General features: G+C 37.4%; 1 protein-coding gene and 1 long non-coding RNA gene across 22 annotated transcripts in view; both read left to right on the top strand.

Moving 5' to 3' along the window:
- LOC135227779 (uncharacterized) overlaps positions 1 to 19,156 on the top strand; it is a 35,657-nt gene extending 16,501 nt beyond the window's left edge. The window contains exon 2 of the long non-coding RNA XR_010317951.1: positions 205 to 19,156. This is a non-coding gene — a long non-coding RNA (uncharacterized LOC135227779). The remainder of the gene's footprint in view (positions 1 to 204) is intronic.
- Positions 1 to 19,813, top strand: part of EXOC6B (exocyst complex component 6B) — a 712,770-nt gene that overhangs the window by 562,560 nt on the left and 130,397 nt on the right. The window lies entirely within an intron of this gene.

The raw sequence follows: 19,813 nt of genomic DNA, 5'->3' as shown, positions 1-19,813 counted from the left end.
ATTATGATTGTCCAAACAGAGTATTTTGGACAATTTTAAAAAAAAAGATATATGAACTGTATTTAGCTTTAAATTGTAGTTTACAAATTCAATAGCCCATTCTGAGAAGTGGCTGAGAAATCTCAAGTAAGATATCCAAAGCTAATAAGACACCTTCTAATACTTTCCTTATGTCCTTTTCTTCCATCGTCCCTCTCAATATAGTTGCCAGTGTCCCTGGAGGGCGTTAGGCACACAGAAACCCAGAGAATGGTACATCATCTGTGGAGGGTCTATCCTGCTGAAATCTAGCGCAACTTTTACGGAGAGAAACTGGAAACTGCTTGCTATTCTCAAGTAGCAGATTGCCAGGACAGGGATTATAGTATTTAATTGCTAAAGCTGTGACTGGTTAATTGCCTAGCTGCAAGGGTTGGGAGGCCCAGGTAAGCCAAATGACTCCATGAAATGTTTTTTTTTTTAATTTCACAGTCTGGGACAGAATAAAATAGCTGTGGTTTTATGTTAGTTGTGTCCCATAATATGCTGGGAAGCACAGGTTTTAGAAATTTCTTTATTTTGGCTCCCACTTTTTATGAGGTAATAGAACTAAGAAAGTCTTGGCAAAAAGTCAGATGTGGTAGAGATGAAATCATTAACCTTTATTCCTACTTTTTCTTGCCGATTTTCTTTCCGCAAAATCCAACAGTAATTTTATATACACGTACACGCATGCCACTAAAATCTCTTATGCAGAGCTGTCATGTCTTGAGTTGTATATGGTTTTATGGTCTTCTGGGCACACTCGTCCCAAAGAGAGAATTATAACTCATTTCTCTTCAAAAGTCATGTTCTATTCCTCCTACAAAGGTGTTTTTTAGATTCACAGATAATGTAACTGAGTTTCCGGTAAGGCTGAGGCCGGAATTGCTTACAGTGGTGATGACTGGCATTGTTTTACACACTTTTTTTGTCCTCCTCATTGAGACTCCAGAATAAAATGAATGAGAGATTAGAATCCACTTAACAGCTAATAAAGCTACCAGGAGTTCCTGTGTGGTACAAATGGTTAAGCTCTGGACTTCTAACCGAAAGGTTGGCAGTTCAAACCCACCCAGGGTTGTCTGGAAAGACAGATGTGGCGATATGCTTCCAAAAGGTCACAGCTTGAAAACCCTATGGAGCAGTTCTACTCTGCACACGTGAGGTCACTGTAAGTCAGAATTGACTTCACAGTAACTAATAACAATGCCAAGAAGTAGAACCATTCCAATGGACCACCCCAGGATGTAGAAAATTGAAAGGGAAGTCAGGATATCTGAACTTAACACATGATGTTGCGAGCAACTGTATTATCTTGGGAAAGTTCCATCCTTATCTTTTAATATCACCAATATAAAATGAAAATAATTAGTTTAGATAATCTTCATTTTCTCTTTGATCTCTTATGTTCTATGATCCTGGACCATCCTTACTAGCTTTAGACTTGTCCTCTTTAAAGATGGATTCTCCCTTAACTTCTTTTTATATGTACTTGCTAAGGATTCTTATATTTCTATTTTAGAAGATCCCATTTATTTAGTAGGAAGCTTTTTAGCTTTCCTGTCACTGATGTCCTCAGCTTTTAACACAAAATCAAAACCAGTTGCCGTCAAGCCAATTCTGACTCATAGCGACCCAGTAGGATAGAGTAGAACTGCCCCATAGGATTTCCAGTGTTGTAATCTAGGGTCTCTATGAGTTGGAACTGACTTGACGGCACCTAACAACAACAACAATCTTAACAGAAGCAGACTGCCACATCTTTCTCCCATGCAGCGGGCTGGTGGTTTCAAACCTCCAACCTTTTCATTTTGCAGCTGAGTGCTTAACCAGTGTGCCACCAGGCCTCTTGCTGTTAACACAAATCCATGCAACCCTTTTAATTAATGCTTTTCATTTCCACATATAGCTCATAGAACTTACTTGACTCATTTCTAAAAAAGCATTGACACTAGGAGACTGACTGCCTGCTTGGTTTCTCCATTTTAAAACCTGCAGTAAGGGTCTTGCCTGCCAATGGAATCTACCATGTAGGTGTTGTAAACTTTCCACTACTACCTTACTTTAGGGAGTTCTAGCAGTGATCTGTTATTCCATTGCTTGGAGCAAGATGTTCCTGGAAACCCAGTCTCTGAATGTTCAGCCAATTTCTCAATTTATTGGCTGAATATTTTGAGATGCTTCAGGATATTATGTGCAAAATTGAACCTTGAGTGGTCACTGCCCAAGAATGAAAACTATTAAAGATGACTGGATCAGGAGGTAAAAGACTGGACAAAGAGCTTTGAGAAAATTATTTCCAAGTTAAAAGAGGAAACCAGTAATTAATGAACAGGCAAAACCTCACACAGGAATCTTTGAGAGCAGTGTTCCTTTAGATCTAGTCTAAGCCTGCTTTTATGGTTGTTCTTTTTCAGTCCCTCTTTTGGGGCGGGGGAGCTTCTCTTCCTCTGCCCATTCTTCCTTAATGTTATACTTCAGGGTTTTATCCTCAGACCTCTGTTCTTCTTACCTTCTATATTCTACCTGGATGAAAAAAAAAATTATACATCTATATCTCCATCGCACCCCCTAGGATGACAATGCCCTAATCCCTGTTATCTTACATAGCAAAAGGAACTTTGCAGATGTAATGTTAAGGGTCTTGAAATATGGAGATTATCCTGAATTATCCAGGTGAACTCAGTAAAATCGCATAAGTCCTTAAAAGCAGAAGGAGGAGGCAGAAGAGTAGGTCAGGGAGATAAGATTGAAGAAGGAGAAGGACAGATTTGAAGTGTAAGAGGGACCTGAAGTTTTGCCTGTTCGTTACTTGCTGGTTTTAAAGATGGAGGAAGTAGCTGTCAGCCAAGGAATATGGATGCCCTCTAGAAACTAGGAACGACTCTCAGCTGACAGCCAGCAAGGAAACAGGGTTCTTGGTCCTACATCCGCAAAGGAAACGGATCCTTCCCTAGAACGTCCAGAAAGGAACCCAGCCCTGTCAACACCGTGATTTTAGCACAGAGATACTCATCTTGGACTTCCGAATTACCAAACCAAAACCAAACCCGTTGCCGTTGACTCGATTCCAACTCATAGCAACCCTATACCTACAGAACTATAAAATAATAATTTAGTGTTGTTTAAGCTGCTTAATTTGTGATAATCTGTTATGGAAGCAATAGAAAACTAATACAACATGTGTGCTGGGTTGAATAGTGTCCCCTCAAAACTCATGTCCACCCAGAACCTCAGAATGTGACCTTATTTGGAAATAGGGACTTCGCAAATATAATCAATTTAAAATGAGGTCATCCTGGATTAGTGTGGGCCCCAATCCAATGACTGATGTCCTTATAAGAAGAGGGAAATTTGGATACAGAGACACAGAGAGGAGAATGTCTTATGAAGACACAGGCACACCAGAGAGAAGGCTGTGTGAAGATGGAGACAGAAACTGGAGTAATGCCTCTGTAAGCCAAGTGTCTTAGTTATCTAGTGCTTATATAATGGAAATACCACAAATGGATGGCTTTAACAAACAGAAATTATTCTCTCACAGTTTAGGAGGCTAGAAGTCCAAATTCAGGACACCAGCTCCTAGGGAAGGCTTTCTGTCTCTGTCAGTTCTAGGGGAAGGTCCTTCTCATCAGTCTTCCCCTAGGTCTAGGAGCTTCTCAGCTCAGGAATCCCAGGTCCAAGGACGAGCTTTGCTCCCAGCTCCTCTTTCTTGGTGGTAGGAGGTCCCTCTCTCTCTGCTTGCATCTCTCTCCTTTTATCTCTTGTAAGATAGAAGGTGGTGATGCAGGCCACACCCCAGGGAAACTCCCCTTACATTAGATCAGGGCTGTGACCTGAATAGCGGTCACAAAATGGAGGACAACCACACAATACTGGGAATCACGGCCTACATAAGTTAACAGATATTTTGGGGAACACAGTTCAATCCATGACACCAAGGAATGCTAACCTTGGCTGGCAACCACCAAAAACTAGGAAGAGGCAAAGAAGTATTTTTCCTCAGACAATTCTAAAGGATCACGGACCTGCGGACACCTTGATTTCAGACTTCTAGCCTCCAGAACTGTGAGAGAATACATTTCTGTTGTTTTTAAGCCAACCAGTTTGTGGTAATTTTTTACAGCAGCCCTAGGAAACTAATACAACATACATTCCTACTTTTGTTGTCAAAGTCAAAAACTTTATGTATGCTGTCAGTAACAAAATGCTGAGCAATAGTTGAGGGAAAAGAGCATGGGCTCTGGAATTAGACAAAGCTGGGTTTGAATCTTGCCTCTATCACATCCCAGCTTAATGACCTGAAAAAATAACCTTTTTGAGCTGATTTTTTCCCTAGAAAATGGTTGTAATACTAACTAACTCAGAGAGTTTGTGTGTATATTAAACAAAACAATACATGTAAAATGCCTGACATATGGTAGAAACTCAGTAAATGGTAGGCATTAATATAACAAAAAGTAGAGCCAATGTTGATATATTTTAGGTATCAAAGGAAGCATCATATTCAAATATGACACCAGAAGCCATACCACAAAGAAATAACTAGATAAATTAGACTTCATTAACATTTAAAACTTTTGTGCTTCAAAAGACACTATCAAGAAATTGAAAAGACAGGCTATGGAATGGAAGATAATATTTGCAAATCTTATATCTGATAGGGGACAGGTGACTAGAATTTATAAAAAAAAAAAACTTCTACAACTCAATAAAAAGATATAACCCAGTTTAAAAATGGACAAAGGATTTGAATAGACATTTTTCCAGAGAAGGTGTACAAATGTCAATAAGCACATGAAAAGATGCTCAGCATAATTAGTCATTACAAAAATGCAAATCAAAACCATGAGGTACATTTCACAACCACTAGGATGGTGTATTAGTTTCCTTGCGCTGCTATAGCACAAGCCACTTCTTTGAACTTAAAAAAAATATATATGTATATATAACTGGTTATGTTTCGCTAGAGAACCCTGACTAAGACAGATTACTGTAATAAAAAGACAAAGCAAGTATTGGTGAGAAGGTAGAGAAATTGGAACCTGATACACTGCTGGTGGGAGTAGAAAATGATGCAGCCACTTTGGAAAACAATTTGGCCATTCTTCAAAAAGTTAAATGTGATGTTACCATATAACCCAGCAGTCCTACTTTTAAGAATATACAAAGAGACATAAAAACATACGTCTACACAAAAACTTGTACATGAATGTCCATAGTAGCATTATTTGTAATAGCAAAAACATGGAAACAAACTAAAAGCCCATCAACTGATGGATATATAAAATGTAATTCAAACAGAACAAAGGGATATTATTTAGCCATAAACAGGAATGAAATACTGATCATGCTACATATGGATAAACCTTGAAAACGTTGTGCTGGGTGACAGAAGCCAAACATAAAAGGCCATGTATTGTGTGACTCCATTTATCTGAAATACCTAGAATAGGCAAATCCTTGGAGACAGAAAGTAGATTAGTGGGCATCAGGGCCCAGGGTGAAGAGAGGAATGGGGAATGACTGCTTAATGGGTACAAGGTTTCCTTTTGAAGCAATGAAAAATTCTTGAATTAGATAATGTTGATGGCTGCACAACATTATGAATATACTAAAAACCACTGAATTATATACTTTTAAGGGGTGAATTTTGTTATGTGAATTATATCTCAGTTTTAAAAATTAAAGAACCCGCAGTGGTCTCTATTCTTTCAGAAATCTCTATCTTTTAAGTCTTAGACTATCTCTTATGTAATACATAGTTATGTAACTATGGGGTGGAGCTAATATTTAAGCTTGTTATTAAAAAAAAACCCAAAGATGTGCTAACAAGCCAAATGTGTAACAAATCAAGAAATGTTAAGGAGTAGCCAAGCCAAATCTTTTTTTTTTTTCATTCTGAATTAGTATCAATGAATGAAAGAATTTGGGAAGTCTTAGTATAGGTGAGGTTACTAAAGAGATTAGAATAAAGGTAAATAAATATTTTGTGGGATGTAGGGAAATAATCAGTCATGGAATTTAACTTGAAGAGTACTGGATAGTATTTGAAGGATCTGATTAGGGGGTGAACTAGAAAGGAAAAAAAAAAACATAAGGATGCATGTTCGGCATAATTTTCAGTAACTCCGCATTTTAATGAGTGGCATATAACCAAAAATTCATTTGAAGAGAACGTTTCAGAGGAGGTTAGAAGTATTTGCCATTAATTTGGCACCAAATGGTGGAAGATAAATCTCCCAGAGTAGGCAAATCATTCTCTCCTCCTTCTAAGTTTCTTTCCCCCACGTATCTACTTCTTTCCTGTCTCTCTTTCCTCCTATAAAAATCATTAGGTGGCCATTTAGAGCCAACCATTGAAATAGATAAAGATAGCAGAAAAACTTCAGGACAGTTTTCTGTAGGTATAGAACATTCCAAAGAAAGATGATCAAACAGAATGGAAAAATTATTGAATAATATCATTAATATCACATGCTAGCAAAATTTTGCTGGAGATAATTTTGAAAAGGCTGCAGCCATACATCGACAGGGAACTGCCAGAAGTTCAAAATGGATTCAGAAGAGGATGTGGAATGAGGGATATCATTGCTGATATCAAATGGATCCTGGCTGAAAGCAGAGAATACCAGAAAGATGTTTACCTGTATTTTATCAACTACACAAAGAGATTCGACTGTGTGGATCATAAAAAATTATGAGAACACTTAATTGTGTTCATGTGGAACATGTGTATGAATCAATAGGTAGTCCTTCAGATAGAACAGGGGATACTACATGGTTTAAAATTGGAAAGGGTGTGTGGCGGGGTGTATTCTTTCACCTTACTCATTCAGTCTATATGCTGAACAAATAATTTGAGAAGCTGGGCTATATGAAGAAGAACGTGGCATCAGGATTGGATAGAAGACTCATTAACAACCTGAGATGTGCAGATGACACAACCTTGCCTGCCAAAAGCAAAGACCACTTGAAGCACTTACTGATGATGGTAAAAGACTACTGCCTTCCGTATGGATTATATCTGAACAAAGAAAATGAAAATTCTTACAACTGGATCAGTAAACATTATGATAAATGGTGAACAAATTGAGGTTGTCAAAGATTTCATTCCTCTTGGATCAGTAATCTGTGTCCATGGAAGCAGAAGTCAAGACATCAAATGAAGTATTGCATTGTATGTAGTATATTCATATAATGGAATATTATTCAGCCATAAAAAGGAATGAAATTTTGCAGCTGGAAAAATCTGCTGCAAAAAACCTCTTTAAAGTGTTAAAAAAAAAAAAAAAACAACTAAGGTGCCTCTGACCCAAACCATGATCTTTTCCATTGCCTCATATGCATTCAAAAGCTACCCCCCCCAAAAAAAACTAGATAATAAAAAATGAGGACCAAAGAAGAATTGATGCATTCAAATTGTGGTATTGGCAAAGAATATGGAATATACCATGGACTGCGAGAAGGTTCCATTCTGACTCATAGCGACCCTAAAGGACAAAGTAGAACTGCCCCGTAGAGTTTCCAAAGAGTGCCTGGTAGATTCGAACTGCTGACCTTTTGGTTAGCAGCTGTGGCACTAAACCACTACGCCACCAGGGTTTCCAGATGCCTGATAGGTATTTTTTAAAAAATGATAGTTGTGCCAGGCACTGTTCTAAGCACTTTCTATGTATAAACCCAATTAACCCTCAAAGCACTTATGTGAGTAGATACAGATGCCCTCTCAATAGTAGAAGTGAATCAGCTAGGAAGGTTGTTTTACTTTAGTTTAATGTGTTCCTTCTTATCCATTCCACAGCCATTCCATTACTTGTTTATTCTATAATCGTCCCTCTTCTAGCTTTTTCCAGTCTCTTGGTTTAGGCTTTCAATGTATCTACAGAGAATGGGAGTTGATTTTGAAAGTTAATAATGCTATAAAATGTGAGAACCTAGGGCTGAGGTATCTAAAGAGATGAGCATGAAGAGGAAGGAGTGTTTGGACTGATAGTTCTGGTTGGGCATACAGTCCCTTCAGAGCAGCTTGGACTTCTTCAGTACCATCGGTTCCTGATCATATGCCACCTCTTGAAATGGTTGAATATCGACTAATTCTTTTTGGTATAATGACTCTGTGTATTCCTTCCATCTTCTTTTGATGCTTCCTCTATCGTTTAATATTTTCCCCTTAGAGTCCATCACTATTGCAACTCCAGGTTTGAATTTTTTCTTCAGTTCTTTCAGCTTGAGAAATGCCAAGCATGTTCTTCCCTTTTGGTTTTCCATCTCCAGCTCTTTGTACATGTCATAATACTTTACTTTGTCTTCTCAAGCCACCCTTTGAAATCTTCTTTTCAGTTATTTTACTTCATCAATTTTTCCTTTTGCTTTAGCTGCTCAGCATTCAAGAGCAAGTTTCAGAGTCTTCTCTGACATCCACCTTGGTCTTTTCTTTCTTTCCTGTCTTTTCAGTGACCTCTTGCTTTCTTCATGGATGACGTCCTTGATGTCATTCCACAACTCTTCTGGTCTTCGGTCACTAGCGTTCAATGTGTCAAATCTATTCTTGAGATGGTCTCTAAATTCAGGTGGGATATACTCAAGGTCATATTTTGGCTCTCGTGGACTTGCTCTGATTTTCTTCAGTTTCAGCTTGAACTTGCATTTGAGCAATTGATGGTCTGTTCCACAGTCAGCCCCTGGCCATCTCCTGACTGATGATATTGAGCTTTTCCATCATCTCTTTCCACAGATGTAGTCAATTTGATTTCTGTGTGTTCCGTCTGGCAAGGTCCATGTGTATCATTGCCGTTTATGTTGGTGAAAGAAGGTTTTTGCAATGAAGAAGTTGTTGGTCTTGCAAAATTCTGTCATTCCATCTCCAGCATTGTTTCTATCACCAACGCCATATTTTCCAACTACCGATCCTTCTTTTTTGTTTCCAACTTTCGCATTCCAATCACCAGTAATTATCAATGCATCTTGATTGCATGTTCGATCAATTTCAGACTGCAGCAGCTGATAAAAATCTTCTATTTCTTCATCTTTGGCCCTAGTGGTTGGTGCATAAATTTGAGTAATAGTCGTATTAACTGGTCTTCCTTGTAGGCGTATGGATATTGTCCTATCACGGACTGCGTTGTACTTCAGGATAGATCTTGAAACGTTCTTTTTGACGATGAATGCAACACCATTCCTCTTCAAGTTGTCATTCCCAGCATAGTGGACTATATGATTGTCCAATTCAAAATGACCAATACCAGTCCATTTCAGCTCACTAATGCCTAGGATATCAATGTTTATGCGTTCCATTTCGTATTTGATGATTTCCAATTTTCCTAGACTCATACTTTGTACATTCCAGGTTCAGATTATTAATGGATGTTTGCAGCAGTTTCTTCTCATTTTGAGTCATGCCACATCACCAAATGAAGGTCTCGAAAGCTTTACTCCATCCATGTCATTAAGGTCAACTCTACTTTGAGGAGGCAGCTCTTCCCCAGTCATCTTTTGAGTGCCTTCCAACCTGCGGAGCTTATCGTCCAACACTATATCAGACAATATTACGCTGCTATTCATAAGGTTTTCACCAGCTAATGCTTTTCAGTAGTAGACTGCTGGGTCCTTCTTCCTAGTCTGTCTTAGTCTGGAAGCTCAGCTAAAACCTGTCCTCCATGGGTGACCCTGCTGGTATCTGAATACCGGTGTCATAGCTTCCAGCATCACAGCAACATGCAGGCCCCCAAAGTACAACAAACTGGCAGACACGTGGGGCACTTTTTATATTATTACTTATTAATATTATTAATAGTTTTGTATTTATTACTTTTTGTATTATTCCTCTAGAGTAAATGGTAATATAAATCCACTGAGCTTTTATTGACAAGGCACTGTGCTAAACATTGGGTAGAAGAGGTGTATAAGAACTGGTCCTTGTCCTTGGTTTATAGACTAGTAGGTACAGAGTATACAGTGTCAAGTTCATAAATTGCTGAGGCAAAGAATGCCTACTTAATGATGGCCTGAAAGAAAGTCTTTGCTTTTATGGAGCTTTCTACAGTCTAGCAGCAAAGGCAGATATTGAATAAGAATTTTGAGTAAGGTGAGTTGGATAGTGAGGGATTGAACCTACTGACAGATATTAGTGACATTTATGAATCCCAGTTAGCTGGGAGGGATGTTCCCATGATAGAACATGGGAAGCCCCATGATAAGTGCCTTCGAAGGACCCCATAGCAGGAGAGTATGTGAGGCATGAGTGGCCAGATGACAGAGGACCATATAGACCAAGTTAGGATTTGGATTATATCAAAAATAATGGGAAGCCATTGCACCTTTTAGGAAAGGGATGTGATGAAACTTGAGTTTTTAAATGGCTTTTCTGACTGTAGTGTGGAGGAGGAGTTGGAGAAGAGCTATCACAGACTTAGGAAAATTCCTTAGTCTATTATATGAGGTAAATTAAATATGATTTCGTGTATTATTATGCTCCGAAATTTTAGGAAACTAATCCCTACTTGAATCAGCTCTTCAGATTAAGTCATGCCTGTTAGAACAATGAACACTAGATGATTAGATTCAAGTTATACCAAGAAAAAGCCAGTGAAATAAAACGGATATAATTCTAGGGCTCGCAAGTTCTGTTTGTACTTATATAGTACATGGTTGGGGACTCCTGGCTTGTTCTCCTGTTCCGGCCAAAGCACTTCAAGTGCAACAACCATCCATCTGTCAGTGTAGGCTTGCATGTTGCTGTGATGCTTTACAGACTTCAGCAGAACTTCTAGACTAAAACATACTAGGAAGAAAGGCCTGGTGATCTACTTCCGAAAAATCAGCCAGTGAGAACCCTGTGGATCACAGCAGTCCGATCCCATTGTCCTGGGGCTGCCATGAGCAGGGGCAGCTAACAGCAGCTTACTGACAAGTCAGAGGTAGGTAGAAGGGACAGGCAGACATCAGCTAATGCCAAAATCTGGGGTTTTGTTTCTAATTGTACTACTTGAAAAAATAGGAAGTCTGACAAGTAAGATTCTTAGGTTCCAGTGAGGTTGAAACTTGTTATCACGTACTGTATTTTCATGAGAAATTTATTGGGAGGGCTGTTTTAGCTGCTGTTGAGTCAGCCCTGACTTATGGTGCCCCATGCACAATGGGATTGGACTGTTGTGATCCATGGGGTTTTCGTTGGATGATTTTTCTAAAGTAGATCACCAGGCCTTTCTTCCTAGTATGTCTTAGTCTGGAAACTCCTCTAAAGCCAGCAATATGCGAGCCTCCACTGACAGATGAGCGGTGGCTATGCTTGAGGTGCATTGGCTGGAATTAAACCTGGATCTCCTGCGTGGAAGTCAAGAATTCTACTACTGAATCACCACTGCCTTCAGTGGGAGGGTAAAGACAAACCTGGCATTGTTGATGTTCCTCATCATTACCTGAGAAGTCCTCACTATAAAAATACAGGAGCCAGATGGCCATATTTTAGAATGCTATATGAAGAATTCCTCACTGGAAGTGGAAGAATTGCTTGGATGACTTTGAGGAATCTCCCACTCACGCACATTCAGTGGTCGTTTTGTTGCTTGTACTGCAGATTATATATTTCTCCCTAAAATGGAATCATATGAACATTTATAAAGACATAGGTCTTGCAGAGTGTTTAGCTGTTTTAATCTGAGATTGTGATTTTCTTAGAAAGATTGGCCTCAGTCCTTTTTGAAATCGTTTACTTACAATATTAAATTATTTCTGGTATTTAGTTTATAATTTACATGGATTACTTAAATTTACATCTTTGTGAAGTTAAATCTTTTGATTCCCATTTTACAGTCAAACTAAAAGAAAACCAAAGAGAATAAGCAACTTGTTTAACATAATTTAGCTGATAATTGAAGAGCCTCAATTACATACTGGCTGCTTGAACTTCTCAAGTGACTAACCTCTTATGTTTCAGTTTCCTCTTCTGACAAAAGTGTGTTATTATACTTTACCTCAAATAGTTCTTGTGAGGATTGAATGTATCAGTGTATGTCAAAGCCTCTAGTGCAGTGTCTGGTAAATAGCAAACACACATTAACTGTATATTCTCTCCCTCTTCCCCAGGTACATCTTGTGCCTTTCTGACTTCATGTCTCTGCTGCTTCTGCTCCCTTTGCCACTACTTTCAATCTGTTGAAAAGGCACCTGTTCAGTTTAGACTAAGGAAATAATCACATAGCTGCACAAAAGGGTATATACAAAGACATTTGTCACAGTATTGTTTATAATGACAAAATATTGGAACAATCTAAATATCTAAAATAGGGCACTGATTAGATAAATTATGGTTCATATGTCATAGAATTGTAACGAGGATCAAGTGAGGTAACAGTTATAAATATTTATAAAGTGAGTTAATAGTTATATTTATAAAGTGCATAGTAAGCATTATGTACTTTTTAAAAATGGTATATTCATACTATACCTGTTAAAGTGATAATATAAATCTACATTTATTTACAATATATTGTTAAGACAGAAAATAGGTCATAATACATTATTTTTAAGATATCAATAAATAAAGATCAGGAATGATATATATTAAAATTTATTTAATTTTTTTAAAAGTATACAGCAAGAAATACAGAATGATTTTTCAAACACCTTACTTCCCTGACACTAACTCAGAATTTGGTTATGCATGACCTTAAGAGATTTATTGAACGCTGAGCATTTTCAAGGATCTACTCTTTGCCCTCAGATTGTCGTGATCCATGTGGGCTAGGCTATCAAAGTAGATTCTTATGGACATCATTTTTATTCTAAGAGTGAGATTCTAGAGCTCAGAATTCTTTCTTAGAAATTAAGAAGCTTTTGGGGGCTAAGGGACAAGTGGCAACTTGCTTAACTTACCTGCTATTTTCATCATTACTAGCAAAAACGTTTTTGACTCTGAGCATGCAGATATTTGTAGCAACCCTTTTAAAATGCTGCTGGATTCAATTTATTATTACTTTTTTAAGGAATGAATGTAGACTCTCTTTTTGTTGGCATTTCAAATAGATCAAACACTCTAAGAAGATTTTATGTTCCACTAAGATCTCTCATCCAAAAGATACAGATTTGAACTATAAAACTGGTTCTAAGAGTCCAAAAGCCCAAACCCGAACCCATTTCCATCAAGTCAATTCTTACTCACAGTGACCCTACAGGACAGAGTAGAATGGCCTTAGAGGTTTCCCAAGACTGTAAGTCTTTATGGAAGCAGATTTCACCACATCTTTCTCCCATGGAGTGGCTGGTGGGTTTGAACCACAGATTACAAAGTTCATTAAAGGGAAAGCTGTCAGATACCTCTTTTTTATGAAAATGCTATTTGAGAAAATATTTCCAGTTATATCTCGTAGAGCTGTTATGAGGATTAAATGAGTTACTACATGTAAAGCACTAACATGTACTAAAAAACATGTACTAGCATATAATAAGTACTACGTTTCTTATTGTCATTTTTATGTTTTTTTTTTTAGCCATGCAATACTTAAGTGGAGCAGAAGTTATAGTAAAATAGTTATCACCCTATAACTACTGGGAGAAATGACATTTTCCCCCAATGATTTTGACATAATATCAATAAGAAGTTTGATGGTTAAAAAAAAAATTGGGATAAAACTAATCTCCTCGCTGTAGTTCTACACTTCCCACAGTTGTCTTGTATGAATATTTATTCACTACATGGACAAATGGATGAGGATATCCTTAAACATAGAGAGAGGTTTCTATTCTATATATCTCTTACCTCACTCTCTGTCTATATCTGTTGGTTGTTGTCATTGTTGTTAGGTGTCGTCGAGTCAGTTCCAACTCATAGTGACCCTATGCACAACAAAACAAAACACGGCCCAGTCCTGTGCCATCTTCACAGTTGTTGCTATGCTTGAGCCCATTGTTGTAATCCGTCTCATTGCGGGTCTCTCTCTTTTTCACTGACCCTCTACTTTACCAAGCATGATGTCCTTCTCCAGGGACTGATCCCTCCTGATAACATTTCCAAAGTATGTGAGACATAGTCTCGCCATTCTTGCTTCCAAGGAGAATTCTGGTTGTACTTCTTCTAAGACAGATTTGTTGCTTCTTTTGGCAGTCCATAGTATATTCATAGTATATTCACCAACACCATAATTCAGAGGCTTCCGTTCTTCTTCTGTCTTCCGTATTCGTTGTCCAGCTTTCGCATGCATATGAGGCAATTGAAAACACCATGGCTTGAATCAGGCACACCTTAGTCCTTAAGGTGACGTCTTTGCTCTTCAACACTTCAAAGAGGTCTTTTGCAGCAGGTTTGCCCAGTGCATTGCATCTTTTGATTTCATGACCATTGCTTCCATGGGTATTGATCGTGGATCCAAGTAAAATAAAATCCTTGACAACCTCAGTCTTTTCTCCATTCATCATGATGTTACTTATTGGTCCAGTTGTGAGGATTTTGGTTTTCTTTATGTTGAGGTGTAATCCATACTGAAGGCTGTGGTTCTTGATCTTCATCCGTAAGTGCTTCAAGTCCTCTTCACTTTCAGCAAGCAAGGTTTTGTCATCTGCATAATGCAGGTTGTTAATGAGCCTTCCTCTGATCCTGATGCCCCGTTCTTCTTCATATAGTCCAGCTTCTCGGATTATTTGTTCAGCATACAGATTGAATAGGTATGGTGAAAGGATACAACCCTGATGCACAGCTTTCCCAACTTTAAACCGTGCAGTATCCCCTTGTTCTGTCCGAACAACTGCCTCTTGATCCATGTCCAGATTCCTCATGAGCACAATTAAGTGTTCCGGAATTCCCATTCTCCGCAATGTTATCCATAATTTTTTATGATCCACATAGTCAAATTCCTTAGCACAGGTAAAAATTTTTCTGGTATTCTCTCCTTTCAGCCAGGATCCATCTGACATCAGCAGTGATATCCCTGGTTCCATGTCCTCTTCTAAATCTGGCTGGAATTTCTGGCAGTTCCCTGTCGATGTATTATTGCAGCCATTTTTGAATGCTCTTCAGCAAAATTTTGCTCACATATGATATTAATGATACTGTTTGATAATTTCCTTATTTATACTTATTTGTATTTGTTGGAAGAGAATACTCCAAACCTTGTAATTAGCTGTTCTGTATTTTTCAAGGCCAGTGGCTGATTTTCTGAAGATGTGGCTCCTTTCCTTTAAGTTCTCTTAAATAGTTATGTGTTGGTTTGTTCAACTTCATGGAAGTAGGTAAGAAAAATAAAAAAAGGTCTGGGTAGGATTGGTGAGTTGAGACAAGGGGCTGGTATTTCACAAGCCATCTTTACCTAATTTTTACTGATTTCTAAAGAGCAGAGAAGGCTTTTATCCTGTTTTGAAAACAATGAAATATGAACTGGAATTAAATGAGAGGATAGGATAAAGACAACCCTCTGTAATTGTAGTAAAAAGTAGTTACATGAAGATCATATGACAGCATAACCAATTTTCCCGTTTCAAAGGAAGACAAGTATTTTGTCCCCAGTATTACAGGGCTCTGAAGATTGGCAGTTTGATAACACCTAAAGAAGAATCCCAGAATTATTCTTACCTACTCTCACAAGCCTTTTCACACAATACATTTCTACATTTTTCATCTTCACCTGGCTAGAGAAACAATCTTGGAACCCCAATTTGGGAGTTTGACCAGAATTCTCACCCCTGATTTAGTATGGCTACTCTTAGAACAAGGAGCCCTGGCAGTGCAGTGGCTAAGTGCTTAGCTACTAACTGAAAGGCCAGTGGTTCAAACCCAGCAGCCACTCCATGGGAGAAAGATGTGGTGTAGTCTGCTTCTGTAAAGGTTTACAGCCTTGGAAACCCTATAAGGCTGCTCTACTCTGTTGTATAGGGTCACTCACAGTTACTTGATGGCAGTGAGTTTGGGTTTGGGTTTCTGGACTCTTAGAACCAGTTTTATAGTTCAAATCCATATCTTTTGGATGAGAGATCTTAGTGGAATGTAAAATCTTCTTAGAGTGTTTGACCTATTTGAAATGCCAACAAAAAGAGTCTAAATTCATTCCTTAAGAAAGTAATAATAAATTGAATCCAGCAGCATTTTAAAAAGGTTCAAAAATGTTTTCACTAGTGATGTCAATGAAAATGGCAGAGTACATAGCTCCAAGGGCCTGTCTTTTTGCAGAAACACACGCACATACACAAAAGCAAAAACAGTCAGAATCAACTTTGTCAGAACTCTGGAAAATAGTCAAAAGTTTACAGTAACCAAGCAAATGCTGAATCAAGAAAAAAGCAATTTCAAAATGGTGGGAAAGCTTTGCAGTGTTCTCACTTGCTTTTCCCCCACTCTGGTCCCCATCTTGGTGGTTGTCTTGAAGATAGTAGCCTTTGTTCCCAGTATGGGACCCTGGTCCATAGTTCTAGAGGGGGAGTACAGCATACCTTATTCTCAACAAATTGTCTTTGTCTATTCTAACATACCTGGGGGTTACCCAAAAGACTGATGCAAGGCACTTGCCTTTATTTCACCTAAATGGAAACATAGGGCAGAAAAACAGTGGGCACTCCTCAAAAACAATGTAAGGTAAATGAACAACCTGCTGCCGCCAGGTGCAAAAGGATTGTGACAAACAATAGGCACACCAGAAGCCTGAGAGGAAAAGCTGGGAGAGAGTTCCTTTGGGAAATTAGGACATTCAAAAGTGCCTGTGTATACTGGGAGATTTAGAAAGCCATGTTAATGCCCAGAGAAAGATGTGTGCTCAAAAAACAGAAGATCCTAAACTTTTAGCTCGGACAGATCTTTATGCTCAGCACAGGGAGGAAATGAAGGCTAAGGGAGAGGTGTAAAGACTAGGAGAGTTTTTTTTTTTTTTCCTTTTTCTTTTTCCTCCCTCCTTTCCTTTTTCCCTCTCTCCTTCCCTTTTCTTTCCCTTCTTTCCTTGTCTCTTTCTTTCTTACCTTCTTTCTTTTACCTCCTGATGTTCAAGAAAATTCTTGTCAAAACACTAGCTCAGCACAAGCTAAAGGAATAGGAAATCCCTATACAAATGACAAAGAATACATACTTTTCAGAAATAGTTTAGATATAGAATAGCTAAAACACACAGCCAACAACAAAAACAAACTCCGAGGAAGAGGATAAATCTGATTCCCAGAGGTACTACATTATAATATTTAAATATCCAGTTTTTAATATATATATATATATATAATTCCACGAAACAAGAAAGTATGGCCCGTTCTCAAAAGAAATTAACAAAAACTGTCCCAGAGGAAACACAGATAAGTGACTTACTAGATAAATACTTTAAATCAACTGTCTTAAATACCTTCAGAGAGCTAAAGGAAACCATGGACCAATAGCTAAAGGAAATCAGGAGAATGATGTATGAAAAAATTAAGAATCTCAATAAAGAGATAAAAATTTAGAAAAGTAACCAAAGTCTGGAGCTGAAAAGTACAATAACCAAAAGGAAAAATTCACTAGAGGGGTTCAACAGCAGATTTGAGCAGGCAGAAGAAAGGATCAGTGAACTTGAAGATTGGTCAATTGAAATTATCCAGTCAGAGGAGCAGAAAGAAAAAAGAATGAAAAAAAAAAAAAAAAGAGCAGAGCCTTAGAGACCTGTGAGACGGAAGTATAACACCATATGTATAATGGGAGTGACAAAAGGAGAGGAACTAGAGAAAGGGACAGAAAGAATATCTGGACATATAATGGCCATAAACTTGCTGAATTTTATGAAATACATGAATCTGCACGTTTAAAAAACTCAACAAACTTCAATTAGAATACATTTAAAAAGATCCACACTGAGACACGTTATACTCAAATTGTCAAAAGACAAAGAAAAAAAAATCTTTTAATCAAGAGAGAAGTAACTTATCACATACAAAGGATCCTCAATAAGATTAACAGCTGATTTCTCATCAGAAACCATGGAGACCAGAAGGCAATGAAATGACATATTTAAATAGCTGAAAGAAAAATACTGTCAACCGAGAATTATCTATGCAGCAAAATTATTCTTCAGAATCAAGGAGAAATTTAGATATTCTCAGATTAGTAAAAGCTGAGGAAGTTTGTCACTAGTAGTCTTGCCCTTTAAGAAATACAAAGGGAATCCTTTGGGCCAAAATAAAAGGACACTAGGCAGTACCTTGAAGCCATGTGAAGAAAAAAGGAACAGTGATAAAGGTAATCACATAGTAAATATAAAAACCAGTATTGTATTTTTTTTTTGTTTGTAGCTCCTCTTTTTGTTTTCTATATGACTTAAAAGACAGATATATAAAACAATCATTGTAAACCATGTTAATGGTTGCCCAGTGAATAAAGATGTAATTTTGACAAAAACATTAAAAAGGGAGAAGACAGAGCTGTACAGGAGCAGAATTTCTTTTGTTTTTTTTGAGATTTGTCTATGCTTTCTTTGTAGTTTTGGTTATTCATTTTCATTGCCGTTTGGTATCTCATTATAAAAATGTATCGCAATTTGTCTGTTCTACCATTGATGGACATTTGGCTGTTTTTAATAAAGCTGCTATATATTCATTCTTGTGCACTCTTGACACATATGTGCACACATTTCTGGTACACACACAGAAAAATACACACACACCAGTAAACCAGTTGCCATTGTGTCGATTCTGACTCATGGAGACCCTGTGGGTGCCAGAGTAGAACTGTGAGAAGCAGAGTTTTTGCATGCTATTGAAGTTGACGTCAATTCAGACTAGATAGTTATAAATTTAGGATGCTAATGGTAAACCTGTAGTAACAACAGTATCTAAAAATTATATAGATAATGATATGAGAAGACAATCAAAACAGCATACTACAAAGAAGTCAACTAAACATAAAAGAAGACAGTAATGGAGAAATGAGGAACAAAAAGCGTAAAGACGTACAGAAAACAAATAGTTAAATGAAAGAAGTAAATCCTTATCAGTACTTACTTTAAATGTAAATGAATTAAACTCTTCAATCAAAAAGTAAAGTTTGGCAGAATGAATAAAAAAGCCTAATATACTGTCTACAAGAGACTCACCTTAGATCCAAAGACACAAAAGGGTTGGAAAGAAAAAAAAAAACATTCCATGCAAATAGTAACCTAAAGTGAGCTAGAGTGGCTGTACTAATAGACAAAATAGGCTTTAAGTCAAAAACGTTACAATACAGAAAGAAGGGCATTATATATTGATAAAAGAGTCAATTCACCAAGAAGATATACAGAGTACAGAGTTCCTTTTGGGATAATGAAAATGTTTTGGTGGTTTTATAACACTGTGAATGTACTCAATACCACTGAGTAGTATACTTTAAAATGATTAATTTTCTGTTATATGAATTTCACCTCAAAAAAAAAATTGTATGCTGAAAACTACAAACCACTGATGGAAAAAAAATCAAAGACCTACATAAATGAAGAGGAGATATACCATATTCATGAATTGGAAGATTCAATATTAATATGATTCTTCCTAACCTGACCAATAGATTCAATACAGTGTTAATCAAAATTCCGTCAGGATTTTTTTTTAGAAATCATCAAGCTAATTCTAAAATTTATAAGGAAAGGTACAGGATCTAGATGAGCTAAAACAATTTTTAAAAAACAAAGTTGGAGTACTGACACTATCTGACTTCAAGACTTGCTATAAAGCTACAGTAATCGTGGTATTGGTGAAAGGATAGATACATAGGTCAGTGAACTAGAATAGACTCCAGATGTAGACCCACACATATATGGTAAATTTATTTTTGGCACAGGCATAGAAGTAATTCAGTGGAGAAACAATCTTTTTTTTA

This window comes from Loxodonta africana, chromosome 15, assembly GCF_030014295.1.
Source record: "Loxodonta africana isolate mLoxAfr1 chromosome 15, mLoxAfr1.hap2, whole genome shotgun sequence".
NCBI lineage: Eukaryota > Metazoa > Chordata > Mammalia > Proboscidea > Elephantidae > Loxodonta > Loxodonta africana.
Note: the sequence above shows the minus strand (reverse complement) of the source record. Positions and strands in the feature narration are given on the sequence as shown.